Raw genomic sequence first — 16,696 nt, forward strand, 5'->3', positions numbered from 1 at the left:
TAACTTCCTAACATGGCGAACAAATATGATTTAGTGCTGTCTAAGTGTGCAGCATACTAAAAAATACGAAAGCGTTCTTAAATGCCAAAGCTAACAGTTCCTATGGATCCACATGGAAGAACATTCACATGTCTAAATTCAATTATGTGGAAAAAATTCTTTTAAAGTGGTTTCAAAGAATGAGAAGTGGCAGCATTCCTGTAAAAAGGAACATACCATACGAGAAGGCTCATGAAATTTCCCTGAAACCAGTGTCGAAAATTTCAGAGCATCAAATGGCTGGTTGAATGTTTTAAAAATGTCAATCTGTTGTTTCGAAGTTTAAATACAGAAAGTGTGATGGTAGGATGGTGGTCACAGGAAGTGTAAACTACTGGAAGAACATTACATGCCTCGATCGATGCAGGATTATGAGCTTCAGACACTTTCAATGCTAATGAAACTGGCATTCTTTTATAATTTACCTCCTGCAAAATCATATTCCATTAAGGGAGTAAAATTCCACAGAAGTAAAAATAAATACAGAAAGGATGATAATGCTAATGTGTGTAAATAGTGATGGAAGTGAAAAGTTGCCTCCATTAATAATACAAAAATTTAAAATTTCCTGGTTTTTCGAAATCCTAAAAATGTTTTTTTGTACTTATCAGTACAACAGCAGTGTCAGGATGAGGTTAGAAGTCCTTACGAGATTTTACAGGCATTTAGATAGTAGGACGGGTGCAGCAGGAAGGAAAATTTTACTCATTATTGACAACAACTGCCCTCCACAGCCTAAAGGAAACAATTTCTATGGAATGTAAATGTTGTGTTCCTCCCAACACTACAAGTCAACTGCAGCCTATGGATCTGAGCAACAAACTACGTTCTGTTGAAGCCAGAGTAGCAGTTGTGTTGAAGACAGTTTCATTCCTGACAGAAAGGATTCTACAGGCTATGCCTATATTTGTTGCTGCCTGGAATTCTGTAGCCTAACAGGCTGTGATAAACTCTTTCAGGAAGACTGGTTGCAGTATGTCAGCTGCTGTTGGAGACTACATTCTTCCAGAAGGAGAATAGAGTGGATTTACTGATACTTCTGAGAATGTGACATCTAGGATTTTGTTTTGATGATGTCATCCTGACTTCACCATCCAAGATTGATGCAAGTGAAATGTGTGCATACTTGTGTAGGAACACTCAGGCAGGGGCTGGTGGTGACATGATCAATAATAATAATAATAATAATAATAAGCAGAAGAAGAAGAAGAAGAAGAAGAAAAGGAGACTGTTGCTCCAAGTTTCACTGCTGCTGTGCGAGGAGCTGATATCATCAGAAATTTCCTTAAATCTTTTAATGTAGAGGAATCAATTTAACTTATATCAACCAACTGGAGCGATGACTTCTTTCAAAACAATATGCTGAAAGGATAAAACAAGGAAGTCTTCTTGATTTTAAAAGAATGTATTCTATGAGAAGTGTAATGATTATATATTTACTGCATTAAATTTGCAGCACAAAATATTGATTATTTTTTAATTAAATAGCACTTGTATCACGTAAGGATGCTTCAATTATGATTCTGGGTTGCTCCTGTCACATACTCTGGCAAAAATCCCATTTAAGGAAAACCCCTGTTTATGAAAACATTTTCCGGGTCTCAAACAGTCATTGAAAAGGAGTTTTACTTAGTTTCACTGTAGCTCGCTACAAACTGTCCTTCATTCCACTTTAAGAGCTTTCTTTTGGACAATGTTTTCTTGACTCAAAATGAATCACATGCCAGCACTCCTTGGAGGATGAAGATGATAAGTAGCTGACACCTGAATGTTCAAACTCTTCACTTAAGTACGTGCCTTTAAAGAAAGTCAAAGTTTAAAACTGACCTCATAAATGTCACTTACAGCAATAATAAAATGTATACTGATCAGGTAAAAAAGTAAATTAATTAATTAATTAAAAGGCCAAAAAGGAAAAGCTAAAAAGCCATAGTAGAAACATGTGAATGACTAACAACGTACGAAGAAAAGCATGAGCTAGCCGCTCTGTAGTACACCAAAATGAACAACATAAAAGCTTAGGCTGGAGTCCAGAAAATAAACAAAACTAAAACATTTACCTCTTTGTGAGCTGATATAATGTGCAGATGCCCACTGCATTTTACTGACATCCTTTCATAAGAAAATCAAATACGCCATTAAAATGTGACACACATATTTGTACACCAGAGGCATCACAAATGACTGGTTACTCTCACTGGATCAGAAAGCCATTGCTCAGGGAGTGTATTCTCTAATGGGGCAGGTGACCGACATCTCGCCTCTGTGACTGGAAGCAGAAAAGCAAAGACCAGGCCATTGTGTTCACCACCCACAGCTTGCTGTATCTCATTTCCAATCACTCTTCCTCCCACTAATTCATGACCTACATCAACAGTTAAATTAAAGCCAGCAGAGGAGCAACATGTAGTTCAACCCTGTCTCTTCCACACTTATCCTTGACTAATATCAGCTTACTTATTTTCCATTATCTGCATGTGTCCTGGTCCCAGAAGAATATTTCCCCATTGTTGTAGCAAGAAAAGTGTACCTTCTATGTTTTGGAGCACTCTATTTGCTGAAAACTGAAAACATTTACTAAACTCCAGTAACATTAAGAGAATTAGGGCATATGAGGAATTTCTTCCATTAGTGATGCCCACTCATCTGGTTCTGTGATGTCAAGAACATATACAACTAATAATATTATGCCCTATGTGGGTACCTTGTGAATATATCCTGGAAACACAATGAGGGAAATTCTAAGTAGCCAAGGGACTCAATCTGTTTTGACTTTCTTTGTTGCAGTTATAATACACATTACAATACTGTGAAACAAATATTTAAAATAACATTTGGAGCACTTTGTTTTCTAAAATTTGTGAAAAAAAAAAAAAAAAAAAAAAAAAAAAAAAAAGAAAGAAAGAAAGGAGAAGAAGCCAGTCTGATCTACTTGCCAAGCCAGTGATTTACTCTTACTTTAACTGCATTTGGCCAGAGTGGCTAGAGATAGCAGTCACGTGCGCGCATTCAAGACTTAAGCAAAATCTCAATGCGTAACAGTATTTTTGTTGTGCCTGTTTGCAACTCAACATATCACCTTTGCGGTTAGTAGCAATCTATCCTTTTTAAAATATCACTGATATTCCAACCTGGATGTCACACTGTCAAAAACATATTTTGGATGTTTGTTACAACTTGATGAACTGACACCTGATGGGGAGTGGCAGCTCATCAGCCTTAGTACAGAAACTGGAAATGAGCTCAGGACTGGGCTAGTCCTGATGGCCCTTAGGGCTGTCTAATCCCCTAACAGTAGACTGCAATGAACGACAGGAACAGCTAGTAACAACACACATTTTCTTTCTACCAAAAATGTAAAATTATTGTTTAGTGCCCATTTCTTGAGCCTCATTATCATCTGCAGCTTGCACATACTTGTCATACTGCTGGGAGATGAAATGGAAATTTTGAATTTGTATCGAAGGCAACAGCACTGAATGTGGGCCATCTACTGTGAATGTAATACTATCTGTAGTCATTAAAAACATGGTAACACAACATTACTATGAGTGGCACTGTCCTTTTATATAAAACTATCAGATAGGACATCACTGACACAATGTAAGGGCATGAAGAATATTGGAGTTTAACATCCTACTGACAAAATCGTTAAAGACCATGCAGAAATTCAGGTTGGAGTGGGATCTACCCATTCTGGATGCTGACATGATATTTAACCACAGCAAGATGGTTGCAGAGCTTCTAGTTAGTTTTGTTACTTACTCGATGGCTTTCTTCCAGCCACTACTCTCTCTGGCAACAGTATCAAGATTGGTAACTGGTCACTGGAGTGAAGATCACTGGCCAGGTCCTGTGGGTATGTATCAGCGAAGTCCTCTGAGTCTTTCACGGCAGCATGTCTGAATAAACTCTTCTCAGTTTTCAAGCCATATCAAATAAAAAAAAATTCTCAAGCTTTCGATTGCCACATCCACCACCATCATCAGGAGCAATACCACTGACTGTCAGGGCTGGCACGGTTTTTTTACTTATATAGTCAACAAGTGTGGCCTCTACCACCAATCAGCGAGGGCCAAAACAACATGTGCATGGAAAGTGAGTTGGGCAGCTCGTAATGCCTCTGGCTCACCACAGGACTGAGTGACATCAGGTGGCACAAGGGGTCAGTGCCACATTTGAAACTGCTGCTCCTGCCTCCCTTCAAGTATCAAGCATCCGTCGTTACTTCCTTTCAACATCCAAAACTCTCCACCATGCCCTACTAAGTGTGTACCCCTGATCTCTGTTGAAATTGTTGCTGTTCATTCTGATACAAGCTGCCTCTTTTATAACGGGATCCCATTATGTTGATGCAAGAGCCAAGACTCTTGTGTTTTCAAACTGTATTTTGGGTCTGTTTTCCAGGCAATGCTCAGCTGAGGCCAACTTGTCAAACTCCCTTCTTTCATATGAATCTTGTGCTTGGTGCAATTGTCTGACCTATATAGATGCTGCCACATTTACAAGAGCACCATACATACCAGGCACACAGGGTGGGCATGAACACTGGTCCCAGTCCATGTCTACATTGCACATGTCCTAATTTATCTGTCATACTGTGGGGCACTGAGCAGCAAGTTAAGACATGTGCTGGAGAGCCATGGACTGGGACCTGTGTTCTAGCCCACCCCAAGATACACTGCTCCCTCTTCACAGCTCTTCATGTGCCTAGTATGTTTAGTGTCCCTTGTGAATGTGGCAGCATCTATGTTGATCAGACAATCTCCACAGTTGCAGAGCATTGTACCGAGCACAAGCAAAATATGAAACAGAGGGTGTTTGTCAAGTTGGCCACAGCTGAGCACTGCCTGGAAAACAGACACAAAATACAGTTTGAAGACTGATAATCTTGGCTCATGCATCAACATACTGGGATCCTGTTACAAAAGGGGTGGTTGGGATTAGTATGAGCAGCAACAATTTCAACAGAGACCAGGGGTACACACTTAGTAGGGCACGGGGTGGGCTTTGGATAAGCAAAGGCGGATGCTTGCTTGACACTTGAAGGGAGGCGGGAGCACCAGTTTCAAATGTGGCTCCAGCCCCTCGCACCACCTGGCATCCCGTGGCAGGCCAGAGCCTCTATGAGCTGCTCAACTCACCTTCTGCGCACACATCATTTTAGCCATCTCTAATGGCGCGAGAGGCCACAATCATGGCTACTCAAGTGGAGAAACGTGCCAGCCCCAACAGCCAGGGATCTTACTCCTGACTGGCAGAGATAGCCATCAAAAGCTCAAGAATTTTATTCAAATTGATGCAACTTGAAAACCAAGATTTTATTCAGTATCATTGAAGGTCAGAGAGCATATCAAGGAGATCAATTGAGTAGATTAATCACATAGTAGTGCTGAAGTACATGTGTTCAGAAGCCCCCTTGAAGGAATACGTGCATGAGCTCTATTAGTCGAGTAGTACCTCTTCACATCTATGTCACTGTGTGGTGGTAGAATGGGTAAAGCTACTTGGCACATACACCATGATAGTAACTGCTTTTACACTGATAGTGACAAGGTGAGGTAAGGAGTGACATGTACCACTAACAAAGACAGCTGCTCCTCTTTTTCTCCCTCCCCAAAGAGATATCCCTTCTGTGGAGGTTACAGCCTCTTAGTAAAGGTGAGTCAATAAGCTTTGAGTCATGTATACACACAACCACAAGAGCTTTTCCTTGAGACTTAATTACTCCACATGCAACCTTGGCCCATCAATGAACAACTGTGTTTGGGAGCCACTTTAGAGGTGAGGTTTTTTCCATGCTGAGATGGGGAACTGTTCTAACTGGCAGCTTAAATGAACTGGTTCTCTCAATTTAGCCCCCACATCCATATAATCCCCTGGAGGGTCCTCTTCTTTTTCTTTGGAGGATTTTCTTCTTTTTCTTAAAGCAGAATTTATTCAATTTGGTCACTGGTTTTAATAATCTTTCCAAGATTTTGGAAAGAATAACATTTCAAGTCACAGTGGAGACCTCAATGATCATTCAAATACTTACTTTGAAAATAATTTATTTTCTGGCACAATCACACACAATATCAATAAAAAATTACCAGTTTCAGCTGTTGGCAGCTATCTTCAGATCTACAAGATAAATAAGTTTGAAAAAGAAGCCATGTAGATTATGTCAAAATAAAACAAGTTTAAAGATTTTTTTGGCTTTACATAATTTTTCCCCTTCAGTGATGAACATTAGGGCTTAACAATTTGCAGCACACACAACTGAAGTTTTCCGCATTTGTCTGTTATGGCAAGATTGTGGATTTGAGTGCATAGCAAGGACTTACACTCTTATGTGTTTATGCCAATTTCCATAGCTGCATGCACTGAAGTGGCTTTTGTACTCTTTTGTTCACTGATGCAAATGGAAATTACCATGTGAACATTCATCTTTTGGATTTACAGCTCTTGTAATGTTTCCACATTTGCAGTTACAATTATTGGATATAGGTTATGCTTTTTATGCAAAACATTGCTTTCCTTGTTACTCAAACATGTTTCGTCACCTCTGTGCCATTATCAGTGGTTTTTTTTATTGAAATACTGTAAAAAGTTAATATATTTTAGGTTGTAACTAGTCAAACAAAATGTGGCCTTAAGACAGTTTTTCTTTGTATTTTTTCTTCCCTTGACTTTATATTATATGGTTTTGCAGGACCACCTATATGGTGTCTGGCACTAATAGCTTGTCATCTGCAAACCAGACAATGTAAATGTGAATTTTTTCCACAAGTTAACACATTCCACGATTTTTAAAAACGTGACTTTGACATGACTAATTGTTTCATTGTGTGTGTGTGTGTGTGTGTGTGTGTGTGTGTGTCTTCAGTCAGCTATATTATGTCACTGACATAATGGTAACAGCACATAACTTTGTATTTATTATTATTACTATTATTATTATTATTTGCATGAAAATCTTGTTTTCTAGGTTGTTCGTGAATATGTTGGCTAGGAGGCCACTAACTGTTGATCCACTAACTGATTATTCCATTGGCGGTGTCCTTCATGTTGGGAATAAAATTCTTTGTTGAATGTGAAGTAATTTTGCATTGTTATGGTCCTGAATATGGTTGCTATTTAATTAATGTGCGAGTCTGGTGTATTTCCTTGTTGTTTTAGTCTTTGTGCGATGTGCTGATTTTTTTCTTTTACTGGAAGGCAAGTGCATACCGATGTGACATCAATGATATATGGCTTGCTGCGTCTGGTATGTCAATGTTCTTGATTCTCTCTACTGGTTCCACTGAGTCTTCTAGGTGCCTGTTGTTTTCGAAAGTGTATATTTTATTTAGTAACATTTGTGTATGTTGAGCTAGGTGATACGATGGAGCATTTCTGAAGCTGATGATCAGTTTTACACAGGTATGTTCTTTGTGCACCTTTGGTAGGGATTTCAGAGTGAGTGCCTTCAGAGATTTTTTGTGTCATTCTTTTTTATCAGGCCTTTCAAAAATGTATTTTCACTGTTTTTCAGTGCTTGCTGAATATTTCTCTGTCTTGCTGTTGGGTCACTGGCCAGTTTGGTGATGCTGTTGTCCTTCAGAAACACTAATGTTTTATCTATGTATTCCTTTTCATTCATAATCACCAGAGGCAGGTGCTGTGTAAGAGCACAAGAACACCCTAACTTTTGACACCTTGCGAATTTATTGTTTACTTTTCTTTGAATGCTGTAAACATAACACAGATGCTGGAATACAGCACTACTGCCCCTCTCAACTCCATGGAACTTGGCATCAGGGTCATGAGCACATCTTCAGTTGTGATGTTTTAAGGAGCTTTTGCGCACATGCAACTCCAGTGACGTAATCGCCTTACAGGCCAAATACATACAGATTTCACAAACAAAATGCACGGTTCACTATGTGCACAGCTAGCCCTTGCCACTCAACCAGAAGTTTACGTCAGTGCCCCCAGTTGGTAGCACACTGCAGAGACTCTTATCCCCATTCACTCGGCATAAACACTGCTAGTGATAGCACACTCATCAGATATGCCAATTCACTCACTATACACTATAGTAAAATTACACTGGCTATCAGTATGTGTTAAAGTTGTACTGACAGTAAACCTATTTTGTGGGTTTCTGATTGAGTTATAGTTTATTAAGTTATGACTTATCATCCAGTAATCCATTTGAGGCAATGAGAACCAGAAGGGCCTAAAGCACATCACTGTTGATTGTGAAATTGTAGCATTAATTGAAGCTTCTGAAAGCTGTTGATCTTATGGTGCATCAGGTTTTTCTGTGCTGTAACCCCATATTGTACAGGTGTACATGAAAATTTACAAAAAGCTATATCACTGGTTTCTCTGATACTCACTTAAAAGTGGAATCGATGGCGGTGTGCTTTAGGTCCTTATGGATCTTGGCACCTCATTTGCATTCTAGTCAAGTGACCATGTAGGTAGACATTACTACTTGGGTTTAATCATCTCCACAAATGGCACTTTGTGTTTGGAGTTGGTTGTTTACTGTGCAGGAATCGGTTTGCTCAGTCAGTAGATCACTTGCCCGCGAAAGGGAAAGGCCCAGAGTTCAAGTCTTGGTCTAGCACACAACTTTAATCTGCCAGGGAGTTTCATATCAGTACGCATTACACTGTAGAGTCAAAATCTCATTCTGGGAACAGAGGAGTAAATTGCCAGGGAAAAATAGCCACAAAGGAACTAGGGCCTCCAAGAACAGATCCTTTGAGAGAGATGAAATCAAATAAGCTCGACTACAAGCGAACATTTAACCAGGAAATGTACAGTTAGCACTAGTAGTTGGGTGAGTACAGTGTAAGAATATCTGATTTTCAGCCCAGAAGTAAATTTGTTAACTAATATATCTGTTAGAAATCCTGTACATTTGTCCAAAAAAATGGAAAAGTACAAAATCTCCCATTTACTCAAAAATGTGAAGTGGTGAGCTGCAAAAGCTTTCATGTTATTTTGTTATTGCCCTAAACTGTACTTAATTATGTATAAAACAACAAAATTCCACAACAATTATATCTTTGGCAGGTAAGCTATGCGTATTATTATTACTATTATTATTATTATCATCTTTCTTTCTTTTCTCAGACATTATGTCTGGTCAAAAATGGAAAGTGACGCGGACCTTGATCAAGCGAGACTTCCTTTTAACTGTACGGTATATGTTACATTGCATTTAGGAACTTTCGGGTAATTGAACATGTATCAATAATTACAGATTTCTGTAGTTGTATATATAAGTTTGGATGTAGCTGTATTGCGTTGATGTACTGGTGGATGTTGTGTGGTATGACTCCTGTAGTTGATAGTATAATTGGTATAATGTCAACTTATTATTATTATTATTATTATTATTATTATTATTATTATCATCATTATCATTATTAATATACCATCACCACCACCACCATCGTTTCCAGAATGAAATTTCAATCTGCAGCGGACTTGTGCTGATATGAAACTTCCCAGCAGATTAAAACTACGTGCTGGACCGAGACTTGGAATCGGGATCTTTGCCTTTCGTGGGCAAGTGCTCTACCATCTGAGCTACCCAAGCATCTACATTTACATCTACATCTACATATATACTCCGCAAGCCACCCAACGGTGTGTGGCGGAGGGTACTTTACGTGCCAATGTCATTACCTCCATTTTCTGTTCCGGTCACGTATGGTTCACGGGAAGAATGACTGTCTGAAAGCATCCGTGTGCGCTAGAATCTCTCTAATTTTACATTCGTGATCTCCTCGGGAGGTATAAGTAGGGGGGAAGGAATATATTCGACACCTCATCCAGAAATGCACCCTCTCGAAACCTGGCGAGCAAGCTACACCGCGATGCAGAGCGCCTCTCTTGCAGAGTCTGCCACTTGAGTTTGATAAACATCTCCGTAATGCTATCACGGTTACCAAATAACCCTGTGACAGAACGCGCCACTCTTCTTTGGATATTCTCTATCTCCTCCGTCAACCCGATCTGGTACGGATCCCACACTGATGAGCAATACTCAAGTATAGGTCGAACGAGTGTTCTGTAAGCCACCTCCTTTGTTGATGGACTACATTTTCTAAGGACTCTCCCAATGAATATCAACCTGGCACCCGCCTTACCAACAATTAATTTTATGTGATCATTCCACTTCAAATCATTCCATAGGCACACTCCCAGATATTTTACAGAAGTAACTGCTACCAGTGTTTGTTCCGCAATCATATAATCATACAATAAAGGATCCTTCTTTCTATGTATTCGCAATACATTACATTTGTCTATGTTAAGGGTCAGCTGCCACTCCCTGCACCAAGTGCCTATCCACTGCAGATCATCTTGCATTTCGCTACAATTTTCTAACGCTGCAACTTCTCTGTATACTACAGCATCATCTGCGAAAAGCTGCATGGAACTTCCAACACTATCTACTAGGTCATTTATATATATTGTGAAAAGCAATGGTCCCCTACCACTCCCCTGTGGCACGCCAGAGGTTACTTTAAACGTCTGTAGACGTCTCTCCATTGATAACAACATGCTGTTTTCTGTTTGCTAAAAACCCTTCAATCCAGCCACACAGTTAGTCTGATATTCTTTAGGCTCTTACTTTGTTTATCAGGCGACAGTGCGGAACTGTATCGAACGCCTTCCGGAAGTCAAGGAAAATAGCATCTACCTGGGAGCCTGTATCTAATATTTTCTGGGTCTCATGAACAAATAAAGCGAGTTGGGTCTCACTCGATCGCTGTTTCCGGAATCCATGTTGATTCCTACAGAGTAGATTCTGGGTTTCCAAAAACATCATGATACGCAAGCAAAAAACGTGTTCTAAAATTCTACAACAGATTGACATCAGAGATATAGGTCTATAGTTCTGCGCATCTGCTCGACAACCCTTCTTGAAGACTGGGACTACCTGTGCTCTTATCCAATCATTTGGAACCTTTCGTTCCTCTAGAGACTTGCGGTACACGGCTGTTAGAAGAGGGGCAAGTTCTTTCGCGTACTCTGTGTAGAATCGAATTGGTATCCTGTCAGGTCCAGTGGACTTCCCTCTGTTGAGTGATTCCAGTTGCTTTTCTATTTCTTGGACACTTATTTCGATGTCAGCCATTTTTTCGTTTGTGCGAGGATTTAGAGAAGGAACTGCAGTGCGGTCTTCCTCTGTGAAACAGCTTTGAAAAAAGGTGTTTAGTATTTCAGCTTTACGCGTGTCATCCACTGTTTCAATGCCATCATCATCCCGGAGTGTCTGGATATGCTGTTTCGAGCCACTTACTGATTTAACATAAGACCAGAACTTCCTAGGATTTTCTGTCAAGTCGGTACATAGAATTTTACTTTCGAATTCACTGAACACTTCACGCATAGACCACCTTACGCTAACTTTGACATCGTTTAGCTTCTGTTTGTCTGAGAGGTTTTGGCTGCGTTGACACTTGGAGTGAAGCTCTCTTTGCTTTCACAGTAGTTTCCTAACTTTTTTGTTGAACCACGGGGGGTTTTTCCCGTCCCTCACAGTTTTACTCGGCACGTACCTGTCTAAAACGCATTTTACGATTGCCTTGAACTTTTTCCGTAAACACTCAACATTGTCAGTGTCGGAACAGAAATTTTCGTTTTGATCTGTTAGGTAGTCTGAAATCTGCCTTCTATTACTCTTGCTAAACAGATAAACCTTCCTCCCTTTTTTTTATATTCCTATTAACTTCCATATTCAGGGATGCTGCAATGATCTTATGATCACTGATTCCCTGTTCTGCACTTACAGAGTCGAAAAGTTCGGGTCTGTTTGTTATCAGTAGGTTCAAGATGTTATCTCCACGAGTCGGTTCCCTGTTTAATTGCTCGAGGTAATTTTCAGATAGTGCACTCAGTATAATGTCACTCGATACTCTGTCCCTACCACCCATCCTAAACATCTGAGTGTCCCAGTCTGTATCTGGTAAATTGAAATCTCCACCTAAGACTATAACATGCTGAGAAAATTTATGTGAAATGTATTCCAAATTTTCTCTCAGTTGTTCTGCCACTAATGCTGCTGAGTCGGGAGGTTGGTAAAAGGAGCCAACTATTAACCTAGCTCAGTTGCTGAGTGTAACCTCCAACCATAATAATTCACAGGAACTATCCACATCTACTTCACTACAGGATAAACTACTACTAACAGCGACAAACACTCCACCAACGGTTGCATGCAATCTATCCTTTCTAAACACCGTCTGTACCTTTGTAAAAATTTCGGCAGAATTTATCTCTGGCTTCAGCCAGCTTTCTGTACCTATAACGATTTCAGCTTCGGTGCTTTCTATCAGCGCTTGAAGTTTCGGTACTTTACCAATGCAGCTTCAAACAGTTTACAGTTACAATACCGATAGCTGTTTGGCCCCCGCATGTCCTGACTTTGCCCCACACCCTTTGAGGCTGCTGCCCTTTCTGTACTTGCCCGAGGCCATCTAACCTAAAAAACCGCGCAGTCCACGCCACACAACCCCTGCTACCTGTGTAGCCGCGCTTGCTGCGTGTAGTGGACTCCTGACCTGTCCAGCGGAACCCGAAACCCCACCACCCTATGGCACAAGTCGAGGAATCTGCAGCCCACACGGTCGCAGAACCGTCTCAGCCTCTGATTCAGACCCTCCACTCGGCTCTGTACCAAAGGTCCGCCGTCAGTCCTGTCAACAATGCTGCAGATGGTGAGCTCTGCTTTCATCCCACTAGCGAGACTGGCAGTCTTCACCAAATCAGATAGCCGCCAGAAGCCAGAGAGGATTTCCTCCGATCCATAGCAACACACATCATTGGTGCCAACATGAGCGACCACCTGCAGATGGGTGCACCCTGTACCCTTCATGGCATCCGGAAGAACCCTTTCCACATCTGGAATGACTCCCCCTGGTGTGCAGACGGAGTGCGCACTGGTTTTCTTCCCCTCTCTTGCTGCCATATCCCTAAGGGGACCCATTACGCGCCTGACGTTGGAGCTCCCAACTACCAGTAAGCCCACCCTCTGCGACCACCCGGATCTTGCAGACTGAGGGGCAACCTCTCGAACAGGACAAGCAGCCATGTCTGACCGAAGATCAGTATGCACCCATGTCTGGCCGAAGATCAGTATTCAGCCATGTCTGGCCGAAGATCAGTATCAGCCTGAGACAGAGCCTGAAACCGGTTTGTCAGACAAACTGGAGAGGCCTTCCGTTCAGCCCTCCGGAATGTCTTTCGCCCCCTGCCACACCTCGAGACGACCTCCCACTCTACCACAGGTGAGGGATCAGCCTCAATGTGGGCAGTGTTCCAGGCAGCCACAGTCTTAGTCCGATCGGGGGATGCGTGGGACAAGCTGGCCGTCCCCGACAAACCCCCATCCGGACCCCCACAGTGATGGCCATTGGCAACAGCCTCAAGCTGTGTGACCGAAGCCAACACTGCCTGAAGCTGGGAGCGAAGGGATGCCAACTCAGCCTGCATTCGAACACAGCAGTTGCAGTCCCTATCCATGCTAAAAACTATTGTGCAAAGAACATCTGAACTAATCTACAGAGAGCACAAACAATTCGACACAAAATTTAAACGGTTATTAAAATACAAGATTGCCTAGTAAATGCAGTAATGCTGCTACTTGCGCACTGCTGACACACTGCTCGGCAGCGGAAGGAGACTACGCGATTTTACACTATTCAGGTACTAAAACGCAATGCTACAACTCTCAAATACTATAATATGCGCGAAATTTATGAATTAAACAATGCAAATACCAAAAACATGCAAAGAAATTAAGAATTAAACTATGTAACAAATAAGTGAGCTAAGACTCATGACCCGTCCTCACAGCTTCAATTCCGCCTGTGCCTCATATCCCACCTTCCAAAGGTCCCAAGTTCGAGTCTTGGCCCGGCAAACAGTTTTGATCTGCCAGGAAGTTTCATCATCACTGCTGTTATTATTATTATTATTATTATTAGCAGTGGCTGTAGTTGTAAACTTGTCAATAAACATAACTGTTATACAGCAGATGCTATTAATTTCACACACTCAAATTTATTTAAATCTAAAAATTTATGAATGCATTAAAATTTGGGGTACTCCACCTTTCTTGTTCTGTTATAAAGTGTTCAGATTCTGTTAGGAGATCTTCTATTGTTTTGTGTGATAAGTGTTTCTCAATGTTGTGTTTTGGTCCTTTTTCCAGTAGGCTTTTATCCTGTTTTATGAGTTTAATGCCAGTTAGGGTGACGAGTCTGACATGGATTTGATGAGTGTAGCAGGTATGCTTGTGCTGTTTATGTTTCTGCCATTTTTCTTGTATTATTTTCTTTATTTTTTGAAGTTCGTTGTTGTGCAACTGTTTTTGCATACAGTTCCCCAATTTCATGTTTGAGCTGCATAATCTCCATTTTCCTTTCCAGTTTACTTGGTGCACATGACATGCTGTTCACAGAGTTCTTTACATAGTCTGGAACTATATCATGACTTAGATAGCTTTTGTTGAACTGTATTTTGAGGTTTGTATTCTGAAGTTTCATTAAGGTGTTCCCATATTTACCTGGCTGGGCCACGAAACATTAATCTTCTGGATTTGCAGCTCTTATATTTTTTTATGTTTGCAGTTAAAATTATTGGATATAGTTTCTGCCTGTCATTCAAAACAGTTTTTTCTTATTACATAATACAGGTGGTAATGCAAAGCCACATAATGTAAACTCAAGGTAAGAACAAAAAAAACTGAACAGTTTACACAAAATAGTGGCAATGAACATGTCTTAATTTTGTGAGCAGCTTTATCTCTTCTGCTGTAGGTCAACTGGCTCTTGCAAGGCACCTCATTGTGTAAGGCATATTTTAAACCTGAAGAAAGCACTATGAATATGTTATGCCAACACCTGTGAATTAAAACTGGAACTGCAGCATCTTTATTTACTCATTATTTAGCTTAAAATTTTCCCCTCATCCAGATTTTTTTTTTTTTTTTTTTACATCTGTTACACCTAGGGACTAGAAAAATTCACATTTGTAATAAACGTGAATATAGATGCAAATTCTGCATGAAAATGCAAAAATGTGAATTTGTGTAATAAATGCTATTTTGCAGTGAACCACAAAATGGTTCAAATGGCTCTAAGCACTATGGAACTTAACATCTGAGGTCATCAGTCTCCTAGAATTTAGAACTACTTAAACCTAACTAAACTAAGGACATCACACACATCCATGCCTGAGGCAGGACTCGAACCTGCAATCACAGCAGCAGTGTGGTTCTGGACTGAAGCACCTAGAACCACTCGGCCACAGCGGCCGGCGCAGTGAACCACACCCAGATGAATTGTTTCATCAGGCATAATTTGAAATAGCTTTGTTTTTTTTGTATACAAATATTGAAAAGTAACCTGTTTTCAGTTACTGGTATTGCATATCATCTGGTGAAGCCCAATTTGGAAAGAGAATCAGAGTAAGAAAGCATTTCCAAAATAAAGTGCACACCTATGCACAACATATCACTGTGTTCATATGTTACACTCATGTCATATTACGAACAGTGGACAGTTGAATTGGTACTATAAAATACACATTTGGCAATGTAGGCCATAATGCTTAAAATTTTAGAACAAAGAAATGCATTTGTGTGTCTGCTAGCTGAAGCTGACATTATGCAAAACTGTGGACACTATAACATGGCAGTTTTAGGTGTGGGTTATTTTGTACTATGTTTCATAAGAAACTGGCAAATTTCCAACCGCAGCCAGCATAGCCATTACCAAATGTTTGGTGCACTCTGCTTTGCTTTGTGTTCAGCTGATTATTTTCTTAAAATGAGCTTGGACACTAATCCTGGTACATCACAGGGTTCAAGTGCTATTCTCACGACACCCCAAGGGATCAGGGGGTCCGTGGATCAGGGGGTCCATGTAGAAAGTCTGCTTTCGCAGAAACAAAGAACACTGTGTAGACTTTTTGGCCTGCAAGAGGGAAGTAGGGCCTGTTACCACCACACTACTCCTCACCTATCGAGCATTCGAAGTTCTCGTTTCTTTATGCTCATGCCCCTTCGCTATACTGTAGTGTCTGCACTACTGTGACCACATCAAGAGTCTTCCTGTAAAGCACAACTAAGTTATTTCCAGTTATACTTCCACCCTATGTACCTCATTGGGTCTATCTGTAGCGATGTCAGAGTATGGGTTGCATGACCCATGCAAGGGCTCTACAATATGTTAATCGACACTTGTAAGTACAGATTCAAAATCTTTGTCAAGAACCACTGTAAATCAGAGAAGCACTCTGCCCACCAGCAAAAAACTGCTGCTGCTTATTGACAGAACAATCATTTATTGAAAATGTCAATACAGCCGAAAAAAAGGAAACTTTTTCTGAAAAAACTGTTGAAGTTTCTGTAGAAACAACTATTCCCTCAAAAAGCTATTATTATAGAGAATGAAAATTATTTATTCCCTTTTATTATTATTTCATCTTCAATAAGTTTTTTCTTTTCTTTTTTTCCTCTCTTTTACAATCAACTTTGTCTTAAGCCACGCAGCATGCCAAACTTTATGTAAAATAGAAGCATACTATGCCATAAACAGATGCTACTATCATTCGCAAAAAAAAAAGGTGCTACATTTTAGGTTCTGTAGTTGTACGTTTG

At 40.4% G+C, this 16,696-nt stretch overlaps 1 protein-coding gene across 1 annotated transcript in view; it reads right to left on the bottom strand.

Moving 5' to 3' along the window:
• Positions 1-16,696, bottom strand: part of LOC126095291 (ubiquilin-1) — a 105,154-nt gene that overhangs the window by 26,559 nt on the left and 61,899 nt on the right. The gene's annotated exons all lie outside the window — the stretch shown is intronic.

The sequence above is a fragment of the Schistocerca cancellata genome, chromosome 8 (genome assembly GCF_023864275.1).
Source record: "Schistocerca cancellata isolate TAMUIC-IGC-003103 chromosome 8, iqSchCanc2.1, whole genome shotgun sequence".
Classification (NCBI taxonomy): Eukaryota; Metazoa; Arthropoda; class Insecta; order Orthoptera; family Acrididae; genus Schistocerca; species Schistocerca cancellata.